At 35.1% G+C, this 18149-nt stretch overlaps 1 long non-coding RNA gene across 1 annotated transcript; it reads left to right on the top strand.

The window, feature by feature from the left end:
- Positions 1-11386: 11386 nt before the first annotated feature.
- Positions 11387-16790, top strand: LOC126374104 (uncharacterized). Its single transcript, XR_007567399.1, has 3 exons — positions 11387-11681; positions 15813-15964; positions 16605-16790. It is a non-coding gene; the product is annotated as an uncharacterized LOC126374104 (long non-coding RNA).
- The last annotated feature ends 1359 nt before the right edge of the window (positions 16791-18149 follow it).

Here is an 18149-nt window from a genome sequence, read left to right on the forward strand (position 1 = left end):
TTATACACTTATGGTGATTTCTAACGAAAATAATATAAAGTGAAATACAGGTTGCCAGTAAAAATACAACAAAATAAGAGCCATGGCCCAGAAGAGACTGCAACCCTCCTTTTTGTTTCGCCGCAGTCGGGTAAAAAATAGCAAGCTCCGATCCGCTCACACGGAATCCCGTGTTATTCTTCGTTAAAAAGTTATGAATGCAAAATAAAAACTAAAAAGAGATCTCAACTGAAAAAGGTGCGCTATTTAAATTGCAAATTTTAGTTGAATAAAAATGTGAAAGCTTTGGAAATAAAAAGTATAAATAGATTCCAAAATGCAGGTACGTGGTAATTGGATGTGCTGGACGAATATTCAGAATGGCGCGTTTTACAAGAGCGCAGGGTACACTGGAGTATTAACCTTTGCGCTCCTTTGTGCGTATTTTTAACATCCTTTTGTTCAAGTACTTACTTATACATCTCTATAGATTTACTACAACATAAAGAAAACGCTTTGTTGGTCAAAATAAAGACATACTGTAACGACTTTTGATTTTTACTGATTTAGTCAAAGAGCATAATATATTTATTAACATCATTAAAAAAAAATACTTTTGTAGGCAATCTTTGTAGAAAAGATGGATCAGCAAACAAGTAGCACAATACTAAAAACAGCGAATACTTTATGGAGCTGCTTTAATAAAAATAATTATTTTTAGGCAATTAAGAATAAAATTAAGAGTCAAGTCACATGGCTTCTAATTAATGCTAACATAATCAACAAATAAACTCAAGTACCTACTCTAATAGTACTGAAAAAGTCCATGACTCCCGCTTTAACGAAAAAAAGGAATCTGATGAAAATATTATTATGAACTGTTAATTGACAGAAATGGAAAAAAAACGTTTTAGTTGTCTTAGGCATTTGCATATAAATCTTTTATTAATCTTACTAAGTAAAATAGTCAAAAATATTAATGTACGTACACGTACATGTTTATATTACGTAATGTTATTTTTTTGGATGAAAGCATCATCTCAGGGGGCAAGCAAAAATGACGAATCGGTCTAACCCAAATTACCTCTGCTCGCTTCAATAATAGAGACTACGAAATTTTCTTTTTAAATTAGTACTTTTACCTTTAGGCATAAAATATCACTATTTAGAAATTAATGTACACACACTAATAGATTAGAATGTTCCCTTTGCAGTAAAAGGACTGGAACGAGCACTTAGAAAACAATGTTTGACTTTAACGACGGCTTTAACGATTAAATGTCCTTCTAAAAGATTGGAAACGTGTCTCTAATGTGAACTTGTAATTTGTATAAGTACATGCATTTTCATCAGGGTGTGGGTAGACTTTTTTTGACCATGACATTTGACCACAGACATACTTTATTGAAAAAATATGATTACACCTAATTATATTACATGGTTCCGTAACATTTTCAAACAGTTTTCAAAGCAACATAAAATTACGCCTATTTTCGGTTGGGGTAGGATGTGACTGAGGCTACGGATTCCCTTTTACTTACGATCTTGTCACACCACTTAAAAATTTTACCTCAGACGACTTTTACCGACCCTTTTCTACTTGGTCGGAAAAATTGGGTTTTCTGATAGCTCCTCCAGTGAAAAATCAGAATAAAACGCTTGTGAGCCTCCAGGTGTGTGTAAATCTCGAGACATTATGGCTGACGGCTCTGAATGGGTAACATCTGAATGGATTGTGGGGCTGATAGAAGTAGGCGCTGTCGTACTTTGTTTTGAACACCTGGTGAGCTGACGTATTATATTGTGAGCTAATAGGCCGCCTCTACGCAGTGCTAGAGTACATAATGGGGTCGAAATGGTTCTTTATTCATATCCTTCCTACAAAATAATATATTATTAAGTATTGAGCGTTCCAGCTTTTATGGATGCTTTCCACATTCTTAGATATCAAGAGTAAAATCTTTAATTTCACGGTTATGAACAACTATATAACAGCGGCAGAAATGCTATTAATCTCGTCTTTTGTCAGTCGAAGCAAGATATTTTAGAGGTATGTGATGTACCTCTATCAATATTGTGTCTGAAAGGTTGTACACTCCTATTTTTTTTTGATTAAAATTGTTATCAGGTCACATTTTATTCACTTCTTTATACGTCACTAGCACAATACTCCGTTTGCTCATTTGTGGGTTTTATGAAGAAAACACTTCATTTATAATTAAGCATCCCTATTACAATGTTCAATTTGAGTCCTTTATCTTTGTTTTGTTTTTCTTTTTTAGTAATACATTCAATTTCTATTAACCACTAACCTATTATAGATAAAAGAAATATTTTATTTTATTTATTTATGTATTTTTACTTTATTTCACTGCAATCCGAGTCAACATTCATAAGCTAATTGATATAAAAGAGGCTTGTGTCTCTGACTTAAGAGCCCTAGAGAGTTAGAAGGTTTTTTTGAATCCACAAAGGCTTAGCAAGTAAAGTTATTTTCGTTTAATATTTCGGTATTCGTGTGAAAATTCGTGAAATCTTACGTGCGTTTACTGTCAGCCTATCACACGTGGACATATTTCGATAGACCTTTTTCGAGATTTCCCAGTGGAGTCCTCTTACTAATTATAATGAGAAATAGTTTATGTAGGTCAGAGTGGAAACTCCATATTGTTCAAGTCAATTTCCTCCGACTCTATCTAATATTGTTTAGTCATTTTTATCAACAACTACGTAATAGAATATCGTATGAAAAACAGGTTAAGTGCTAGTCGAACGTACGCCATATTTGTTTTTTTGTTCACCAGACTGCGGCGAAGCAAAAAGGGGGTTATATGTTTGACCGCTATGTATGTCTGTGTGTATGCACGTCTGTTCCAACCTAACTTCTAAACCAACTGTTAGGACGTAACGAACGAGGTATCACTAGAAGCGTCTTGGTTCTCCGGTGGTTATAGACTATGTGACGTCACGCTAAATTTAATGTGGCGCCCTCTAGAGGGCATAAACTGAGGACGATCATTTTTTTCGATTGGTAGAGTGTTCGGTATAAAATGAAAGACCTTAATTTGCATATTTCAAATATGTACATTATTACTAACTTTTATTTGCCGTATTCCTTGTCGGTAATTCAAGTCAAGTAAATACTTGACAATTACGTTGAATTGATAATATAACTGCTCAGACATGTTCCGGATAGGTTTTATTTACATCTGGCATCCATCGATATCGATCCATCCATATCAGAAGCACGTTATCTTAGTAAATAAGATCCCAAAATAATAAAAATAAAAATATAAGTTTAAAAACTAAAATCTCTGTATTTTGTGTCCATTGTGCTCAATAAAGTATTTTATCTATCTATCTATCACGCTCTAAAAAATATGAAACAAGAAAATAGGTATATTTTCCTAAATTCTTCCAAATATTGATGTTTAGGAGATAGCCGTGATCGAATGCCAATCTATTTGTTTTACAACGGCATAGAAACTCTCCGCACCATAGGCTGAGCTAGTTTACCTCACCCCCCGGCCCCCCCCCCCCGCCCTTCGGCCTTACTTTAGTCTTCAATCGTACGGGCGTCAGACGTCACACACACAGATGCGTCACGATAACGTCAATTTGTTGGGTCTGTGTAAAAGATGGTGTTTCGTATGAAGTGTCCGGGGTGAGCTAATAGTAAAATGCAATTTTCATGTAATGACGATCAAAAAGGACGCAGTAAAGCCGCGCAATTCATTTACACCACGTTTTTAAAAGAAAATATTACTTTAATTTAAATTTTCAATTAACATAGTAATTGAGAGCACTAATTAAGCATCAGAGTGATGAATACACCATAATGAATGGAGTGATATCAAGTCTGTCTGTGTAATATTGTATTTCTATTGTGATGGCTGGTTCGTTAACGTAATTTGAAAGAAAGAAAGAAAAGATATTATTATTATTATTTGAAAAGTATTTGTGAGACTGTTTGAAACGTATTCACGGATTAGCACGATTGTGTCTGTGTCTGTCGTAACAGAGGTACAATACTATACAGAGTGTTGGTGACATCGTAACGAATACTGAGGGCGATTAATCAGCTCATGATTCTGAGTTAATATCAAGTGGAATTTGCCGTCGCAAAACTCATGATTTTTTGTTTTTTTTTTTAATTGTTTTTTACTCTGTTCTAAATAAAAATTTTACTTGATATTAACTCAGAATCATAGTGTGATCATCCTCAAAGTTTTCATTATGATGTCGCTAACACCCTGTATACGAGTGGTGGAGTGGTGAGTATCTACATCATCGCCCCTTTCGCACAATAACTTTACAAATTAGGAATGTTCGAGATCAACTTGAATAGGAATGCGGAATTGAAATTATAACCGCAACCCACATCAAACGTCAGCAACACCACGGGTAAGAGCTAAGTACATACGTACCTTCTTACCTAATTATACCGGCTCGAAACGGTAATGGAATTTCAAATGAGGCACATAATTTCTGCGATTCTCTCTTCCTTTGATTCTTAATTATAGTAATCTTGTTAGCATCTATTTATGATATACATACATAACATAACATACATAAACAGGGGTATGGAGCATTTAAGATATAATGGACTTTTATTTTATTCATTATTATGCTATTTGTGGTCCACTGGAAGCCCGTGTGGCTGTATGACACTTTGACAACTGAAAACGAGACTTTTTTCAAAAGTTCAAAACAAACTAAAGATATAATACATACATACATACATAAACATAAACTGCCTACATACGTCCCACTGCCGGGTACAGGCCTCCCCTAAATCAACCGGAGGGGATATGGAGCATACTCCACCACGCTGCTCCACTGCGGTTGGTGGAGGTGTTTTTACGGCTAATAGCCGGGACCAACGGCTTAACGTGCCCTCCGAAGCACGGAATGATCTTACTTTTTCGGACAATCAGGTGATTCAAGCCTGAAAAGTCCTTACCAAACAAAGGACAGTCTCACAAAGTGATTTCGACAATGTCCCCATCGGGAATCGAACCCGGACCTCCAGATCGTGAGCCTAACGCTCTAACCACTAGACCACGGAGGCTGTTAAGATATAATACATATGGAAAAATTTATCCTTTTCAGCCCACATTTCCAGACACAGTTGTAGTTGAAGAATGAGCCAAGGTTTAGATTTTAAAAGGACTTTCGGGCCTGAAGGCCATTACGAAGGAAAATGTATAAGATTTTAACCTTAATAAGTCAAACGGACGCAACGGTCAAACATTATTAAGGTAGTGAGATAATTCCACGTCCTACGTGTGACACTAATATGAAAGTAAAGTTGTGACTAGTTGGAATGTGTATTGGATTTGTAGGTTGTCTCTTAGTTTTGTAATTGGATTAGTAATACAAGACAAAGTTATTTATCTACAAGTCTTTATTATTAAAAATATTATTAGAAATGCGTTTTCGGAGGTATGTGACCTAACTTGTGTTGGGCTGGTTCTCCCTTCGCGGGTTAAAAGGTCCTACAGGCAGTCGCTTCTGTAAAACACCGGACCTGTCAAATCTTCAGGTTAGGTAAGCGGACCCTGTGAAAAACGGGATAATGCTGAGATGATGGTGAATAGTCTCTATTATTACTATTAAGGCTCCAGCATGACCATTATTTTTGGAGCTGTAGTCTCCAAAATAAGAACAGCCCTGATGCTGTCCAACCTGCGATAGGAGACGAACAAGAAGAAAAAGAATTATTACTAATGATTCTCGCACATAAACAGCGCTCGATCAACCGGCGGAGAGGGTATGCAGCGTACTTTACCACGCCGAAACATGCTACTTTTCCGGACAATTGGGTGATTCAAGCCTGCAAAATCTCATAAAATAATTTCGACAATGTCCCCATAGGGAATCGAACCCGTACCTCCAGGGTCCTGTTTAATAAAACTTACAATTGTAAATTACAATGACAATTTGATGTACATTGCGGAGCTTGTGTTCACAAATATTTTGCAGTTTCATATTAGCTACGTAATGAACATCAAATTGTCGTTGTAATTTACAATTGTAAGTTTTATTAAACAGGCCCCTGATCGTGAGACCAACGCGTACGCTCGGACCACTAGACTACGGAGCCTGTTCTGTCATTTTTAGAATAAAATTCTAATTCTAACCATTGCGAGGAAAATCTTGGTCTATGGTTAGAATCACTGGACACAACCACAATTTTTGGTGTCGAAAGCGTGGATCGAACTTCTTATAAACCTATTTCACGAGAAAACCTTAAATTATACGGCATGAGGGAGCAGCTCAATAATGGAGGTTTGTTGTATGAGACTTCCGGCCAATTAGTTAATTCCATTTGCGGCAAATTTATGATCAGTCAAGTCAAAAACCAAAAGTTTTATGTGACCTCCACCTTCACCAAACCGCAGTGGAGCAGCATAATGGAGTATGATGCCCCACCGGTTGATTGAAGGGAAGCCTGTGCCTAGCAGTGGGACGACTATAGACTGTTTATGTTATGGACATAAACAAAACTAAACGTGAATGTGAATCTTCAGTTTTTGAATCATAGCTGTTTCCTGTCACCTCATCGCTATGCAAATATAGCCAAACCTCGTGACAGCCGGCCGATTGAAAACAAGATGTCAACGGGAAACGAGTACTCATCTCGGCCGGACGTCATTTCAAACTCATTTTCATAATTTCCAAAGGCTTGGACTTTCATTTGCAGAACTGGAGATTAGAGGGTTAGTTAGTTTGTATTTGAATATAGACAACAATACTGTGATAGGTAATACTTCTGTTAACAATACTTACTGACGTTGTGAATAAAGTGATCCAAGTTGCATGCATATACCGAATTTGTATGCATGCAAATTTCTCCTCCTTTCTTCTCCTAAAACAAAAATCTGAATGTTAGTTGCACTCCCGCTTCGAATATAGAACAAACCCTTTGTACCATCTGGTAGCTAGATTTTAAACATGCAAAATTCATTTGGAATAAAAACATCTGATTGGAAGATTTGAATTTCAACTAAGTATTTGGATCCCAATATTTCATTTTCTATTCGATTGTGTTCAGGCAGCGTTGGATAGACCTACGTATAGTTTCAAACGTTTCAAACGGATTGAAAAGTTATGATAGTGTTAAACCGTTTTGTATGTCTAACACTATATTGAACAATAATCTCTAAAAAATATCATTCTTTCGGCACTATATTTTTAGAAGACACTTTCAGTATTTGTGTAAGAACTTACGAGTGAACATCTTCTAATACATTTTTGATTAATGGCTTTTGTTTGATAACAATTCCGCCAGTATCATGCTTGAGAATAGAAAATCGGTTTCCTACAAAATATAAAGTCACATTCACCTTCACCTTTCACCTTTGATTCACTGCAATCGGGTCTCGTTAATCTAAAATAAATTATTCAGCAAGTGATAATGGGAACAACCAAAACTCCTCTTACATAGGACAACGCGTTGCATATTCATGATCAAGTTGACGAAGTACGCTTTCTACCGTGATGAAATGAACATCGTTGTACCTTTAGATTGTATGTTACATCAGATCTGGCCAATTTGTGGATTCCGTCTACCATTACCGACCAGTTTATGTATGCATGTGTATGTCATCATCATCAATTTAAGAGCCACGCTCTTGTCGGTACAGCATTTCCATGCTACTTTTTAGGGACAAATAGGGCAGTGGTTTCCCTCTTGCCTTCTGTCTGTCTGTGTGTGTGTATGTATGAGATTGTTAACAGAACACATACTAGTAAAGAAACACCCACTAACAAACGAAACAAAAGAGGGTCTGTACAAAAGGAAAACTTCATACTTATCGCTAATGATATCCTTATTGCAGACATTCTGCTGTCTTATTCTGTAACTGTGACCATTGAATGGATGACATAGCCTTAAGGGAACGGTTAACACAGTTATGAAAATTCACGTTCTTCTTTCGCGTGGGTTGAGGTCAATGACCAACCTCATCAAACCTGGTGTCAGGGTTATTGTTGAACCGCCCAAGGCTCGTGGCATAGCTCATGTAATGACTATTAGTAAATATTACTTTCGGACAATCAGGTGGTCATCCTGCAATGTCCTAACAAACCAGGGCTCACAAAGGGATTTTTGAGATATGTCTCCACCGGGATTCGAAGCTGGGACCTCCTGATCGAGCGCCCATCACTCAACCACTGGCCGTTACTCTCGTTAATTTACGTTAGAATCCTGCTACTCCTACTGTCGCCTTTTGTCAGCTTAGAAACCAAAATTTAAGACGAAAGTATGCCCAATGGACCTTCCTTTTATGTTTCCATTCCTTTCCCCCCGAGCGGTATCTCACTAAACTGATTTATTCAAGCGCATCCAGTTCATCTCTCCATGGCTTTCTGAGTGTCTTTACTACGCATCAAAAGGGTATCCACTTCATGGCAGATTTGGGTCAATTGTTTAAATGCTTACGGTAAACATAGCCAAAGTATTCCCTCACGAGTTTTGTAGGTTTTAGTCTTACATAATATTACAGATCGTTTCTGGAAAATTAGCTGTATGTAGTTAATAGAGAGATTGCGAGAGATAGGTCTATAGTTAGTCTACAGTTGGTCTAAGTTTCATGGTAATCTGTCTTCTTGAACTAATACTACTTTGTGAAGTAGGTAAGTTACACTTTCACAGCGAGTTTGATTGCTTGGAAGCTCTAGATTTCACTAATCTTTGTACTGTATGTAATCTAAGTTAGAAATCCTATGAGATATTTCCTTTGCATTTAGAGATACCTAATTCATGTGTGTATCATACTTGATATCACTCGAGTATATAAATGTGTTTTTCCTCCGTATATGAGATAAATAAATAAATATCAATGCAATGCTGTGGTACTTGTCGAAAAACATAACCAGTGAAACATTTTTTGTGCACTTTTAAACCGGACTAGTTTCTACAAGAAGGCCTTTTTGGCAATTATTAATAGTAATAATAATAAATAACAATAATAATAATTTTTATTGCCAAAAAGTAGGTACAATTTTTTCCTTAAAATAGCTTAGTCTTGGACAATAGTATAAAATGTATTTTTTTTGGTTAGTACGTATAGGAATGCTGATATTTTGTACACTGTGGGTATATTATAGTTTATTATGGAACACGACAGGCCTCAGAAACCTACGGCCACTATTAAGTTGTTTAATTAAAAGTTTGTTGTTTCAAACTTGGAGTTCGTAACAGGAACAATTCTTCAAAGAAACTCCGAAGAACATAGTTTGTTATCAGGCCAATAATACTCGTATTTCATTAATACCTATTATAAGCTTTATTAAAAGTTTATCACTGTTGTTTTTAGTTTACGGACGCCGGAAGAAACTTTTAAACAGGTTAGGTTACCACTTTTGAATTTGTCTTCGAGTTCATGTAAAACAATATTATTGCACTCGATAGTAGGGATTTACAGGATTATTTGACTATTAAATAATACTTGTACATGAATATATTATAATGGTACTTGTAAGATAACTCACGTAGGATTTACCTAACGTCGAAAAGATAGGTACTTAAATAAATTATGAAATATGGAAATATTCCTCTAACAGAACCTGAAACAATTATGATCTGACACAAGGCAGACAGTAAAAAGACGTGTGTCACTCGGGGACTCCCGCGGTAAAGCTATTTGCTTAGCATTTTTATCAACTTATGCAATTGTAATTATTTTATTTATGCAGTATTTTTTTTCCTTTGTTTTTTTTCGTTGATATTAATTCAAGTTACACGTTTTGAGTGTGGTGACCGATAAGAAATAATTAGTTTTTTCTTTTATTAAATAAATGAAAAGTTATTATTGTTCAAAATATTTTTATTGTCTTACAATACATGTATGTTATTCAGGAATATTTATCAATGAAAGTATAAATAGTATAAAGTAATATTAACGAAAGCAAAAAAGTAACGACTGTGTCTGGAAATGTGGGCTGAAAAAGGATAATTTTTTCCATAAGTATGTATTATATCTTAACAGCCTCCGTGGTCTAGTGGTTAGAGCATTAGGCTCACGATCTGGAGGTCCGGGTTCGGTTCCCAATGGGGACATTGTCGAAATCGCTTTATGGGACTGTCCTTTGTTTGGTAAGGACTTTTCAGGCTTGAATCACCTGATTGTCCGGAAAAGTAAGATGATTCTGCATTGGAGCAGCGTGATAAAGTATGCTCTATACCCCCTCTGGGTGATTGAGGGGAGGCCTGGTCCCAGAAGTGGGACGTATATAGGCTGTTTATGTGTATGTACGTATGTTATTTTTTTGTTTAAACTACCAAAATCGATGAGCCAAATGTCTCCCGAAAGAGTTGTACTTCTAGTCTAGTCAAAAATGTGTCAAGGACCTAAAATACGAAATAGTTACTAATTAATTAGAATACATTTTTTTACAAAACAGCATTGTGTAACCTAGTTTCAACGACATCAAGTCAAATTGTTAGCTAAAAGTCGACAGAAAGCTTTTAAAAGTTACTAAAATAATACGCGTCGACCGTGTCAGAGATGGGACATAAAAGTTTTTACGACGAAGGAAAGTACGTGACCGTGTGATAGAAAATATAGATTCCCCGATGGATTGAGAATTCTTTAAGACGATTATCCATCGGCGAAGATGTTATTTACTCAATAACCTGCAAGTCCTATACTGCTGAAATTAGAATATATTTATTTATAAACTACAGCCACAGATTTTTTTTATTAATAGATTTGAGTGCGTTTGTTCACGATCCAGCCTGGTCTAAAGCAGCGATGTGGTTGGTCTGTGGAGCACGGAAATTAAAATAGTGCCTATTCACTCTCGCCTTGAAAATCCTTAAATTGTATGTATCGGGCAACAATGAGGCAAGATGAGAATTCCATTTCTTTCTAAAACATGTTTATATATTTTAAGTTACGATATTTTGACTAATATACAATATGACAGTTACGGCGTACATAACTTGTACAATTAAGGGTAAGTATTTAAAAATAAAATAAATAAAAATTACACAGGAAAGTAATTGTAATTAAGTAAATATAATTTTTAATTTAATTAACATCTGATGAGCTTTAAATTGAGAACTCAGGTTTCTGTTTGTTAACGTCACAAGCTTAATGGTAGAGGAAGGCATGGTAAGGAAACCTCCAGGTAAGTATGTAGTAATTGGCTTGCAGGTAATTGGTGTCGGGTTCTCGTCAGGTTGGACAGGTTGACAATCGTTTCTTCGCATGGGGGTGTAACGCCCCCCCCCCTTACATATATTACTTAAAAACCCCACACACTCAACTCCAATGACTAAACGACCAGGATTCGACCCTGGGTTATAGTCAACTAAGTGAATAAATTGGCCATTATTATTGTTGTGATCGTCTAGTATAAAGGTAGGACCTTATGTTGTGTTTTGTAGTAACTCAAATTCTTTTATATGAAGGTAGCTGAGTCAGATATGAATGCATGTTATTGAGGGCATGTAAATAAAGAATAATACTAACTTAATATACTACATATATACTTAATAACAATACAAATAGGTTATAATTATGTCGCTATGGTATATGAGAAAGTCAAGTAAATATCTAAGTAATAGGGCAATGGGATGTGAGATATTATAAGTATTTATAGTTTAAAAACAGTCAAATCAACGCCAAGCAAACCTAAACTTAATGACACTGATTAAAGCTTATAATTAAACAAGAGAGACTTACAAGAAGGTAAGAAATTAGTTAGTTATTTAAAATATGTTTAGGAATTTGGCTTTATTATTGTAAAAGATCTAGGAACACAGGAAAAGGATTAGAATACCATACCAACAATCTAATAGTATAGGGTGCCGTTTCGAGCCCCGACCACGCTCACCGGCGAATGAGGCCCTACCCTGATTTAGGCCCCTCTCCGAAAGAACAAATAGGTCTTTTTATGAAATGATAAGCACATAAATGTGACATATCAGGAGCATTAGGTAAATAATTGGTAGGTAAAGGGAAGAGCTTCCCAACACCAATTTCACATATGTAAAAAAAATTATTTAAGTTAGACAGATTTACATCCAATCTAACAACACAACTCATTGTGATGCATAGTTAGCACCATAGCCATGGCGCAAAAAGGTAAGTATGTGAGCGACTTAGCAACCGGAAGCCAATATGCAGCTACTCATCACTGTCCTCCCCCCAATACACCACAGTGCAAGAGGATCAACAGAAGCAGTGACTACCGAACTGGATTGACCCCAAATATACTAAGCAAAAGGTCCCTAACAAAACGAATGAGCGACTTAGCAACCGAAGGCAATACGCAGCTACTCATCACTGTCCTCCCCCCAATACACCACAGTGCAAGAGGATCAACAGAAGCAGAGACTACCGAACTGGATTGACCCCGAGTATACTAAGCAAAAATGTCCCTAACGTCCCTACTATGGCTTCAGCGGCATTGCAATAACACCAGCCATAGGAATAAGTATGAGTGTGAGATGGATGGTCATGAATATGATACCAACCATGAATCACAAGAATATATGCAGTCAAACTGGATGTAATTGTTATGCATAAATGCATTATTGCAATAATATTGCATGTTAGTAAGCAAACAAGTTGCATAGTGAAATTAGGCCAGGTAAACCCCTGGACAAGGTATAGGTTGTAAAGTTAGGTATGTCACTAACTAGCAGCAGTGACATTAAGGTATTATCAGGTAAAAGAATAGTAAAATAACACAAATAAATTGTGTTGAATTGGTTTGTATATCAGTGTAATCAAGCCAGGCAGGCCCGGACAATGCAAGTAAGTAAGTAAGAAGTCATGTTAAGTCACATAGGTGAAATAACAACACAGTTTCAGAGTATATAAGTTTATTCATAAGCCATTATCAATACCATTACCTTCATCTCATGGTATCCAGACTTTTATAATTCAATTCAAATTAGTAATTAATTGTATTATTTACATGGCTTAGTAAGCCACAATAAACTGATAGGTCCAGAGTGGGTCATAATAAATTTACATTATAACACAAGAGGACAAAGTTGACCCATACCATACAATACTGATTATATGGCATCGGCTAGAGTCTTCATACTCGAAAGCATCGCCACGCACAACCGCTCATCAGGAGGAGGCAATCCAACCTGACTATCCAAGTCGCAGCGCTGACTCGATACTGATTATCTAGCTTCATCTCATATTGGCGGATGGTCATCCTGTCCCAATATCAGAAAGAAGGTCATGGATAATAATATCTCACCGCACCACTCCTGTAGATAGCTGTATCTCCCAAAGCACCACTATAGAACAATCCAGAACCATGTTACAGTGGTAACAACAACTGTTCCTACAATTATTCTACATTGACACAGTGAGGTAGCAGGCCGTAAACCATAAAGGTTCACCCTGTGTAACTTCAGATTGGTTTTCGAATAGAATCCTCAGGGGAATTCTAACTACAATAAAACACAGCAAGATTACAATCCAACCTGGACCAACAGTCTAGGTTCACAATATAAGGTAAAAATCTAAATCCATGAGGTTACCTCTAAAACAAGGATACCTCATTCTGCATACTGATCTCCCCATCTCCAGGCAATAATTAATTATATTACCTCGAAATGTGAATCACAACACACAGAACTACAAGAAGAACATTTTTGTTCAGTCTATGCGGCAATATGTACAATTTTCATTGTAAACATTGACACACAGCCCAAACATAACCAATAAGATAATAAAATCCAGTCAGAATATATCGCAAGCAGTCATTCCCTACGCGTCAGTAAAGTGTCAGTCAAAAAGTTAAATAGATAAACATACATAAACTACATAAAATAACATAAATAATAACAAAACACAAACAAAGGTAAACAATCACAAGCAGCACATGATCCCTACGTTCGCAAGCTTCCCTACACACTTTTTACACATCCTACTCCTATCGGGCCCTATCTTTAGCGTAAAATTGTACCTGCCGTCTGAGATCTGATGATCTCAGACCTGTTTCCAACGATGCCTGTAAGAAAAAGGTAATTAGTACACCACACTTCCTATTTTAAACCTAACAAGGTCCCTACTGCGCACTACGCGGACTTTTGTCGGACAAAACCTACATATTTCACGTAATCTACGCACGGAAACTAATTCTAATCCCTATTCTAGCGCGGTAGACGACCAGCTACACCACGGAAGGTTCGAATAGCTGATTAAAGAGCAAATTTACATATTTTGACAAAATAATAATCGCGCACTGTAATCCTGAGCTACGGAGCTCTCAAAAGTCGCGACAGCTGGTAATCCAGCAGAATGGATCCCTACCAACTTACAGAATAGCTAGTCCGACTTGAAATTCCTAAACCGGCAGCACCTCCTGCTGTTCTTGCTCCGAGCGAAGTTCCTATCAGACCCGACAGCACCTCCTGCTGCTAATGCCACGAACGAAGTTCCTATCAGACCGACAGCACCTCCTGCTGTTCTTGCCACGAACGAAGTTCCCCAAAAAATCGTGCAAAACCCCTTTTATACCCGTTATGCTCCCTCTCATCTATCAGGCAATCGCGATATTGCTACCACTAGCGCCTCAAAAACATCCAAATGACATTTACCCGACATTGACAATCGAGGTATTTATTGAAAATCTCATACTTCCTATTGACATAAAAATATTCATTTAATTTTATTTTTATTCTTAAGTAGACTATAATACTAATGATGTTATTTATTTAATCAAATTCTATTTAATTTATCAAATCAGAACTGCAGAATTTTAGATAAAAAATATATCCAATTTTGTAGAATTTCTAAAAAGCCAAACACTCGCTCGACCATTTGCCTGACGTTTCTCGCACACATCTGTAATTTACATAATCTACACAAACCAAGCTCCTCAACCTTATTGGCTGTTTCTCTGTGTACGCGAAAGTGGCGTGACTTCTAGATTGTTCTATTTTAGGGTCTAAAACGCGTACAATACAATACAACACCTTGTCAACAATCCAAAAACGGTTCCGTTTTTGGAGACAAAAACCATGAAAATACCTAAATTCCTCTATATCTCTTAAACTGTGACAATTAGGTAGCTGAAACTTTCAAAAACAATGCATCTCCATTGCCATCACAACTACAAATTCAAAGAAACACAATAAATCAAACATTTAAAAAGATCCCCCACTCTACAAACCCGATCCTCCAATGCATGTTTTGGCTTGTCATTAACAACGACAACATACTAGCAATATAAAATTCACGATCAACTCACGTTCATGTTTTTGTTCACTAAATGTTCTTTCAATCGTAGGCACGGAACCCCTCCAAATAATGCGATTCACACTTGGCATTATTTTAGTTTTACTTTTTTTTTCCATGATTTTTTCAATTTTCGCGAATCACAGTTCTAAAAAATTAGAATAATATTTTAAACAATAGGTACGAACTTCGTTTGCTTTACAAATCAATTTCAACAAGAAATACTACGTAATATAGCTATTATTTTCAATTTTGTAAAATATACCAGCTCAAAACCCTTCATTCATATATTTTTACATCGACACCCTTTTGGTGCTTGCTACTCCCGCGAAAATTCAAACTATCCTAATGTCTATTTTTGTATTTTAAATAATTTTATTCCATAAATTCGTACATATTCTTTCAAAATAACATCCCTATCTCGAATCCTAATTAACAAACTCTAAAATTTCGTATACCTTTTTATAATCTATGTATTCCTGTGACGTAAACTGAACATATCCTTCATTCGTTCTCATAGTTAAACAAAACAGTTGAATCAAGTAGTGTGGTTTGTATTGTTTGGACAATTAGTGTACTTTTTGTGTTAAATATAATTATTAAACCTTTCAGATTGTGTTTAATATGACTACAGAATAGTGGGAATCATAATGGAAGGAAGACAAAATAAGATGCAACGTACGGGTTTTAGCTACAATAATTAGTAAGATTGAAGACTTCTTGACGATGTTTATAATGTATCCTATAAAATATTCACTCACCAGGTAAGAAATTAATAAATACCTTTTGTATTCGTTAAGTATTTTATAGAGAAATTCGTAGTGCAAAAAGTCACTGTTTCAACCATTTGTTCCAATTTTTCTTATGATAATTTCAACTATCAAACAGCAATCAAGCAAAATTTTATTACTTAACTCCATGTGTGGAGAGATAGTTCTTATCAGGACTACAAGAATTATTTGAATCTGTTTAGGATTTAATGAGATATTAACAGATGAAATTTTTTCAAATATTCCTTAGATTCCTACACATGCTCAGTCACTAACAACCTTGTTTTATTGATGAGTAATATAATAATTAGTAAATTACATACCCACCAGACATGAAATCAACCAATAGTTTCTGGACTGATAAATAAAATATAAAGTTATTAGCAAAACGGTTTCGGTTAAAACTGGCTTTCATGATGAGATTTGATCTCCCTTCATATTCTTTTGAGAATAAGAATGAATCCTACTTCTATTGTATTCACATGTTTTTATTCGTTTATTAGAGTCCTGTGAGTCATAAATAATACCTGTGGAAACAATAAGTAAATGCAAGTCATCGTCTTAGTAGGTACTAGACAGTGATTATGCTCTTACATAAAATTTACCCCTAATTTCAGTTATTAATTACTTTCAGAATCGTCCAAAGATTCAGGAGGGACAGATATCTACTCCAAACCTGGTATCTGTTGCAGATATTCAAGAAAATTATAGGAAAACAAATGTGAATGACGGACAGATTTAGCAAGATGAAAGATTTAAGCCTACAAGCACGCTACTGTTTCTCACATCAAAGGTACATTGTTAATTATGAACATCAATAGTAAATAAAGCAGTTTTGGAGAAAAATAGTATGTTTCATTAATAATACCCTGGTTGATTATTTTTATTGATATCGTAATCCATCTATTGGCAAGCTATGGTACTACAATGACTTCTAGCTATCAAGCTGCCTAGAATTGAAGTCCTGCTTTTCACAAATGTCAGTCCTTTTCCCACCCCATCTATGTACGAGTAGATGTACTTAACCAAATCTATTCCCTAAAAGATGGCGTTAAATTTATAAAATAAATAAAAATAGTTGGCTTATAGAAAACACTAGATTCAAATTAAGAAATAAGTAGTTTCATAATGGTATAACCACTAGAAAATCATTATCACTTCCATATAGGTTTGTAGATACATACATACATACACAAACTCACGCCTACCTCCCACCAGGGCAAGCAGAGACCATTGAATTCCATTTGTTTGTAGATCTATGAAATTATGAAACCTAACGGTGAAACAAAGCCTACATGTTTCTCAAAGTTCTAATTATGTTTTTCCTGTCTAAAGTCATAAAAAATAAAAGACGAAAATAATAATAAATGTCGAAAAAAAAATATTTCACTCCATAGCCAATCCTTTTAGTTAAGTGTTAAGTACTAACTTTTAGACAAATATTTAAACACATTATTGATATACATTAAGGTTTATTGAAGCTAACACAGATGGCTCCAGCGCACGATTATTGTGGTGCGTTCTGTTACAATCGCCCCCTAAATTATTACGTAGTTTATCGTAGTGATAATTTATAAACAATAAAAGAAACACCACAATAAGCTAGCCTTAAAGAAATAAATAAAGCAAACCTTTAAATTACTATAATAAGATTTCCAAAGAACATCTTATTAAACCTTTATTTAATCTTACATACAATGACAATTTATCTAATTTCCCCCCAGGAATGACCGTCAACTCCCCTCAAGAGTAAATAAATACTAATATAATAGCAATAAAATAAAATAAATACACTATAATACTTTATTCAAAAATACTGTAACCATAATGATATACAAGTACAGTCATGTAAGTATACAGGTATACTAAAAATTTCTTAATTGCTTCCCTAAATAAATAATAAAAAATAAATAATATTATATACTACTGCTTACTCCTTTGGGAACACGAGCGTGATGTCAAAATATTACTATATATATAAAAAACAAAAATATCATAATTATACATCAATAATATTATTAAATAACCATAATAATTAATAATATACTAATTATTTTAATAATTAAATCTTTATTGAATATAATTATTTAAAAAAATAAATTTAAAAGATATATTATATCTCTTATCACAATTACAAAAAAAAAACATAAAAAATAATAATAACGAAACAAAATAAATA

This window comes from Pectinophora gossypiella, chromosome 16, assembly GCF_024362695.1.
Source record: "Pectinophora gossypiella chromosome 16, ilPecGoss1.1, whole genome shotgun sequence".
Lineage (NCBI taxonomy): Eukaryota > Metazoa > Arthropoda > Insecta > Lepidoptera > Gelechiidae > Pectinophora > Pectinophora gossypiella.